The sequence below is a fragment of the Tinamus guttatus genome, unplaced genomic scaffold (assembly GCF_059628265.1).
Source record: "Tinamus guttatus ecotype Peru unplaced genomic scaffold, ASM5962826v1 Tinamus_guttatus_pri_ptg000298l, whole genome shotgun sequence".
Classification (NCBI taxonomy): Eukaryota; Metazoa; Chordata; class Aves; order Tinamiformes; family Tinamidae; genus Tinamus; species Tinamus guttatus.
Window position 1 is genome coordinate 316,310 of NW_028288832.1, and position 8,175 is coordinate 324,484.

At 43.7% G+C, this 8,175-nt stretch overlaps 1 pseudogene; it reads left to right on the forward strand.

Moving 5' to 3' along the window:
* The first annotated feature begins 3,751 nt into the window (after positions 1 to 3,751).
* LOC148594081 (endogenous retrovirus group K member 5 Gag polyprotein-like) lies at positions 3,752 to 4,939 on the forward strand (annotated as a pseudogene).
* The last annotated feature ends 3,236 nt before the right edge of the window (positions 4,940 to 8,175 follow it).

Below are 8,175 nucleotides of genomic sequence, written 5' to 3' on the forward strand. Positions count from 1 at the left end.
GAGGGTTTTTTATAGTCAGTGGAATTGTGATGGGGCATCCAGACATTTTACTTGTAGTTACACTGGTCTTTTTAGATACCTCATACTCTTCACATCTGAAGAGCGGAGCATGTAGTCTGGGTGACAGCTGCTGTAGCACAGCAGAAAATGGCGATGGTACTGATGAGAAATAACTCCTGGTAGCTCTTCTGGAGACAAGTAGTAATAAAAACAAAATAGTCTCTTTGACAGGTTCCCAAATATTCCTGGATCCTTGTGTAAGGTACCGAAACATCAGAGAGACATGGCTCTCAGCTCTTGGCAGTTATATTGGGTTCTGAGATTTAATATAGAGGGTCTTCTGTCAACAAATTTATCGCATCCGTCACAGAATGTATCCAGGGGATTAGAACTTCGAAATAATAAATTTCCCAAACCCTGCACTGATTCTAATGCAAAGACACATGCTTGTGCCTTTTAAGGAATATGAATAAGATGAAGATAGGCACTGCAGACAAAATCACTGTGGAGCTTTTACTCCATTTATTTGAGGTAAAAATCTGATCTCCATGTTTGGCCTAGCAATTACAAATGGAAAAATTTCCACCTTTACCTTACAGTTATTGAAAAATAGCTGAGGTAACTATGCAACTGTAAAGCTTTTATGGAGACAAATACCAAGACCAAGCTAAGGACCTAATTACTTTTGCTTGAGCAGGGGGCTGATGAGTGCTGATTTCCTGGCTGCACACTCCTTTCTCTTAAGACTATTCCCAGTTTTTGAATCAAAATATGCTAGCATCCCAAAATAAAAACTGTCATTTAGACCTAGTGCTTTAGATGAACTACCTGTTCAGGTAAACCTGGAGTACAGATTTTCTCTGTTCTGCCTGCAGAAAAAAAAATAGATATAAAAATTAATGAACTGAAGAATTCTTCATAAGAAGCTGTCATTGATGTTTAGGTTGATGTTTAGGATACAGTCATCTCCTGTGAATAACCAAACTTCATATTTAACTGAAACTTGGTTGTCTGTTCCGGCTAGTACGTTGTATATTAACGTTTACTGCTTCTCCATTTTTCAAGCACTTTGTTTCTTCCTTTCTCTTTGAAAATTCACATCACATTAAAAAAAAAAAAAAAAAAAAAGCTTTAGAAAACAGCTAGGTTGTATTCTGTGTATTGATGTTAATTTGCATGTTGTTATTATTTCTCTCTGAGGAATCCTGACCTCCTTGAATTTGGTAGAACATGGGAAAGCAGGTATAATGTCAGCAAAAAGTGTCATGGGCAGACTTCTAACCCTAGCACCTTCCCCGTGAAGGTGAAAAGGAATTTCTCTTTTATAGCTGAGCTCTCCATATTTCCAAGGAAAAATCCCTGCAAAGGAGTGATCTTTCTGTCCCTACTCATGTGTTACTTTCACAATACTCCTGAATATAGAAGAAAAGACTCTTTGGGACTCTTACCTGTGTAAGGTGGACTCTTAAGCTCTAGATTTACCCTTCTCCAGTGCTGTCTTTCTGGAGTGTTCTACACTGCAGTCTATAACTGAGGTAGCTTTTAGCAACATCTGATTGTTTTGTGCTACTGAAGAAGACAAAGAGCATGTGGTTATAGGAGACTACAGCTTGTTTACTCCTTCTCAGAGTTCCCCCCAGCCCTCCCGCTGTTCTTAGGGAAAGTGACTCAGGGATCTATTGTCATAACTGTGTTATAGAGCTGCTCTTTTCTTCTCCTCCCTGTAAATGACAAATTTGTGGGTTTATAGAATTTCCCTAAGATCATCTTTGAATCAAAGAACAGGAAGGCAGTCAACAAGCTATCCTAAGGAAAACAGTTAAAAATTGCCTTTAAATTTGTGTCGCCAAAATTATCCCTTTTATTTTCTTACCTCTTTTCTTTAAGAAACAGACTTGGATAGTTGAGAATGTACTCTTTTTTATGACTAATTTTTCCCCTTGTGATTTTATTCTAAAGTATACACATTCCTTGGCCTTCTGTTCTTAGTGGAATTGAGAGTTGTCTGTTCTTTGCTTGTCAAGGGAGGGCTAGTTCTCACAGTCGGTGTGTGAACAAGGCTCCCCTGACTTTCCTTCAAAGACCCAAAGTGTTGAGAGTTAGGCAAGTGCTCTTCTCTCTTGCAAGCCAAGAGTAGGAATACAATTAAATGGTATTTTCAGAGAAGTTGAATTACAGGTCAGTGACTATCCTTTGCAGATAGTTTCTTTGAAAGGGCATGTACAAAATGACTTGTTCTCCAATGAAAATTCTACCAGTGGCAAGGTAGTATTATTCACAGGTGAAAAGGACATTTTTTTTCTAGTGTTTTTCTAGTCAGGTTTGTTTGTTTGAACAGTGTCCTTTTGTAACCAAAACCCTATTAATAAAATCTGTTTACTTCGTTCTTCATTGGATAAGCAGGTTTCTGGAAAATAAGGAAATTCATGATGGAAAGGAAGGGTGTACCTCGAATACTGTGCTCAGTTTAGGGCCCCTCACTAGAAGAAAGACATTGGGTCGCTGGAGCGTGTGCAGAGAAGGGCAAATAAGCTGGTGAAGGGGCTGGAGCACAGACCTTAGGTATTAGGAAAAATTGCTACACAGAAGGAGTGGTGAAGAATTGGGACAGGCTGTCCAGGGAAGTGCCACCACTGGCAGTGATCATCCCTGGAAGTGTTCAAGAAATGTATGGATGAGGCGCTTAGGGACCTGGTTTAGCAGGCAGGGTGATGGTGGGTTGTTGGGGCCTTAGTAAGAATATAAGAAACTGGAGTAATGGGATTCACCCCGAGGAGAAGAACGTGTTCGCGGGCAAGCTTCAGGGGAACTGGACCGATGCCTGGGAGACCTAGCAACCAAGCACCGGGAGGAGCACCAATCAGCTGGGTGCCTGTAGCCGACCAATGAGAATGCTGCTTCTTAGCACATGCCCACGTGTACTGGTATAAAGCTCTGTTGCAGACGACAGCAGAGCGAGTTGAACTCACTTCATATAGAGGTGTTGTTCACTCTGGCTTGTGGAGTGAGCCTTGACATCTGGTGACCCTGACGTGATCGTGCAAAAATGCGAGGGATCCTGCAGCCAGCAGAGAAGTAGCTGGGTGCCCGAAGAAAGGCGGATTGTGGCCACGACTGATGTGGTGAGTCAGAACTGACCTGGTGAGTCAGGGAACAGGATGGGAATTGCTGCATCAGCAACTAGAATGAAAATTGCTGCATCAGCAATGGAACATGCTACTGTTGAATGTTTCTTAAGGCTCGCTTGAAAAACTAAGACTGAGATCTCAAAAACCGATTTAACTGACTTACTGCTGTTTTGTAAGCAGAGAAAACTCATAGAAGAAACTTCTCAGGCATATAAGTTTGAGTCATGGGAACGAGTGGGAAAGGAACTATGGGATGGTGTGCAATTAGGTTCAGAGGAAGCTTGGTGACTCACGAAAACATATCGTCTTATATGGCCAATGTTTGAATGGTTAGTCGCTGTCGCTTTCTGGGAAGCACTCCACGGAGAAAAAGGAGAGGAGAATGGGTTAGAAAGCTCTGAGTGGTCTAAAATTACTGAGCCGAGTCTATGCGAGAAAATAGATAATAAGAAAAAAGGGGCTTCATCTCAGCAGGCGTGTCCAGTAACTATAGCCAAACGAGAAGTATGGGGGGGAGTGGATGAGTATTTCCCCCCCCCCCCCCGTGGGAGGGGGAGGAGCGACCACCCCCCACAGTGCCCGAATGGGAGGGGGAGAAGTGACCACCCCCCACAGCGCCCAAAATGGATGTGGATAAGGCACCGATCCCAGATGGATCGGATGACGAGGCGCGAAAAGGTACTTCTAAGATTCAAAAGAAAGGGGAAGCAGCTGGAGGAAGCGACCCAGCTGAAGAAGGATTGTTGCCGTGGCTCCCAGCCACTACAGGTGGAAGTAATGATGAGGGAAAGTGTAAGAATGTAATGCCACCTGTTGATCCAACCTTTAATGCAGGAGCAGGGTATAAGGGACTGATAGAGAATGCTCAGTTACAGGGGGAATTTGTATTAACCCCACTAGCAGCCCCCGTAGTAGTGGGAGCCCAGGGCCCCAAGTGGGAACCTTTAGATTGGAAATTAGTGCAAGGTTTACAAAAAACAGTGATGCAATATGGACATGATAATAAGCTTGTTCGAAACCAAGTCTCTGCTTTGTTTAAATATTCTAATATGATTCCTGCAGATAGCAGAGCTATAATGGAACTTCTGCTCTCCTCCACTGCTTATATGCTCTGGCTGGCAAAGTGGCAAGAAAGGTTGGAAGAAAAGCAATTGGAAAATTTAAATTGTAGTATGGATGATCCATTAAGGGTCGCCACTCTTGACCAATTGATGGGGAATGGGCGTTACTGGGCAACCGAGGCCCAGGCAGTGCTTCATCCTAGAATATTACAACAGTCAAAAAATGCAGCTTTAGCAACCTTTCTTGCCCTGCCACAGATAGGAACACCTCAATTACCATATACCAAAATAGTACAAAAGCCAAATGAGTCTTTTTTCGGCTTTGTCGACCGGCTAAAGGAGGCCCTGGATATGGCACCTAATGTGCCTCCAGAGATGAAAGCGATATTGGCCAAAGAATTAGCAATTCAAAACGCGAACCAATCCTGTAAACAACTATTGGCTACTCTGCCACTAGGGGCTTCAATTGTTCAGATGATAGAGACATGTTCCCGAGCACCAATGATGGAGGAAGAGCAGAAGGCTAAAATACATGGCATGGCTTTGACTGCAGCACTCAGAGGGGAGAATGTCTGGAAAGGGGGATAAAAGATTTCATGGAACATGTTTTCTATGTGGTCAACTAGGACATATGAAAAGGAAGTGTCCTAACAAATTTAGGATTGGAGGTATGGGTCCGAAAAGATTTAATGGGAACTGTGCAAAATGCCAAAAGTTTGGGCATAAGGCACAGCGGAGTGTCGGTCATGATTTCGTAAGAACGGTAGACCGCTGCAGGGAAACGGGAGCTGCCGTGTTGTGAGGGATGCGGCGAACAAATATCCCCAAATGATGGTTGCCTCTGCGAACTCTCCTCTGCAACCTGCGGAAGCGCAGGAGTCGATCTGGCTGTGGCAAAGTCCACAGTAATTAGAGACTCTGATGTGCACATATTAGAATCTATGTGCACTGGTCCCCTGGGAGGGGCCTATCCGCTTTGGTGATTGGCTGTTCCTCAGCTTCAAAAATGGGTATTTTTGTTCTACCAGGATGTATTGATGCTGATTATTCTGGAAATATTGGTATAATGGTAAAAATCTTCAACCCCCCTATTACTATTCCGGCATTGAGCAGGATAGCCCAACTAATACCTTTTCGACCCATAGTCCCTAATCCTGGACAGGCCCAGCGTGGAAATAAGGGCTTTGGATCTTCTGGATCCCCTCAGGTTGCCTTTTGAGAAAAAAATAACTGCTCAGCGTCCTACGAAACTCGTGAGTGTGGTGGGACCGGATGGTATTCGTCTTACTGAGGTTGCCATGATGATTGATACAGGGTCAGATATCACTATCATTCCCAAATTTGCGTGGCCACCACAGTGGGATCTACAAGAGATTGATACCCCTGTGACAGGTATCGGGGGGGCAATCTCCAATGCAGATTAGTCGATGTTTTGTAACAGTTATGGATGAAGAGGGAAACAACCAAGATAAAGCCTTATGTGATGTGCATGTCACTGTGGCTACTGGGAAGGGATGTTCTGGCCCAGTGGGGAATCACTTTGCAGACACATTTTCCCTAGCGGCCATTGGGGGCAGCTTCCGCCCTACTTTAAAGTTAAAATGGATCACAAAGGACCCTGTGTGGGTGGACCAATGGCCACTACCAGAGGAAAAGCTGCATCACCTAAAGGAATTAGTTAAAGAACAGTTAGACCAAGGTCATATTAAGCCGTCAACAAGTCCTTGGAACACCCCTATTTTCACCATTAGGAAAAAATCAGGAAAGTGGAGGTTGTTACATGATCTCCGAGCTGTTAACGCATGCATGGAAAACATGGGAGCTCTACAACCAGGGTTGCCCTCACCTGTTATGCTCCCACAGGCATGGAATTTGCTAGTAATTGATCTAAAAGATTGTTTCTTTAATATACCGCTTGACCCAGAGGACAGTGAAAAATTTGCCTTTACGGTTCCTACAATTAACAGGGAAGGACCATCAGAGCGATACCAGGGGGTAGTTCTTCCCCAAGGAATGAAAAATTCACCAACCATCTGTCAATGGTTTGTGAATTTGGCCCTGAAACCCTGGAGGGAAAATCACCCAGATTTGATTCCGTACCACTATATGGATGATATTCTAATAGCAAGCCCCGAAGTTTTACCAACCGAGCAGGAAGAGGAGTTAATTAACTGTTTAAACGAATTTGGCCTGGTCGTTGCCCCTGAAAAGATTCAAAGGCAAGCTCCTTGGAATTATTTGGGTATGGTTATCACAGAGGCTAGAATTAGACTCCAGAAGCTTAAATTGCAGACAAAAATTGACACTGTTAACTGTGTGCAAAAATTAGTGGGAGACATCCAATGGATCAGGAATTTTTGCGGCATTACAAATGCGGAAATGGAGCCTTTGTTTCAACTGCTTAGGGGAGCTAAAGAGCCTGCGGAAAAGCGGAGCTTAACCCCAAAGGCTGTCGCAGCCCTAGAACGAATCGAGGAAAAGATAGCTGAAACAGCAGCCTACAGATTCCAGGAAGGATTACCAATATCCCTGGTGGTCTACAATCGGGAAAGGGAGGTGGCGATAATTATCGCCCAGATAGATGAGAAGGGGATCCTGTTTGTACTCGAATGGGTTTTTCTCCCAAGTCACCTACGACGCACCCTAACTCAAAGGCATGAAGCAATTGGAATGGGAATTTTGAAAGCCCGGCAACATGTACGAACAATTGCCGGCAGAGAGCCTGACAGTATCATCCTGCCTCTAAAGGCTCTGGAGTTAGTTGAAGAATGGTGTTTGAAAAGCGCAGAATTTGCTTTAGCTATTCAGGGAATTAGAGTGGGCAATCACTATCCTAAGCACCTTCTCTTCCACACCTCTTTGGAGCTGGAAGAACGAGAAATCCAGAGTTCAAGACCATTATCAAACGCGATTACTGTATTCACGGATGCTAGTAGCAAAACTGGAAAATATGGATATGCTTTCCGGGAGTCAGGTCTTTAGAAAACTCAAATTCGGAGGGAAACCGCATCTGTGCAGGTCCTAGAACTAAAAGCTGTAATTTGGGCATTTCTAACTTTTCACGATCGGCCCATGAATATAGTTATTGATTCCCTATATGTGGTAGGCATTGTTCAACGAATTCATAGGGCAATTATAGGACATGTAAACAACCATAGTCTTCAAGCTTTGTTTGTTCAACTGTGGAACATCATCCAACAAAGGAAGCATGCCTTTTGGGTGTCACATTTGTAGTCATACTGCATTACCTGGCCCTTTAACAGAAGGTAATGCAGTCATAGATAGTGCTGTGTCAGCAGCAGGTATCCCTTGTTGGGTGGACCAACAGGCATTGACTTCTCATTTATTTTTCCATCAATCTGCTCGAGCGTTACAACGTGAATTTAAAATTTCCCGAGCAGCAGCTCGTGCTATCATTGCTGCCTGCCCTGATTGTGCAAGATTGACCCCTTTACAGGAAATGGGTACCAACCCGAGAGGGTTACAACCAAGGCAGATATGGCAGTCAGATGTCACAGAATTTGCACCCTTTGGGCGACTAAAATATTTACATGTTACTGTGGATACCTGTTTGAAGGCTCTCTGGGCAACCCCAGCCACTTCCACAAATGCCAAGTCGGCCTGCAAACATTGGGCTCAGGTAATTGCCGTCTTAGGAAAACCTGACATCATAAAAACAGATAACGCACCCGCGTATAAGAGTAACAACTGTAAAACCTTTTTCCAGCAATGGGGAATAATCCGTCAGGTGGGTATCCCGTATAATTCTGGTGGTCAGGCCATTATCAAGCGTCACCATCGAAATCTAAAACAATTACTGTCTGTTTTGAAAAAAGAGGGGGGAGATGGGTCCCTACGAATTAACCAGTAAAGCATGCTATGTTTTGAATTGGCTTAACCCTAGAAATGATGACAACATACCTATTTTCACCCATTTTTCTAAAAATTCAGCTGATCTTTCGTGAAAGAAGGTACAGGTAGAAGTT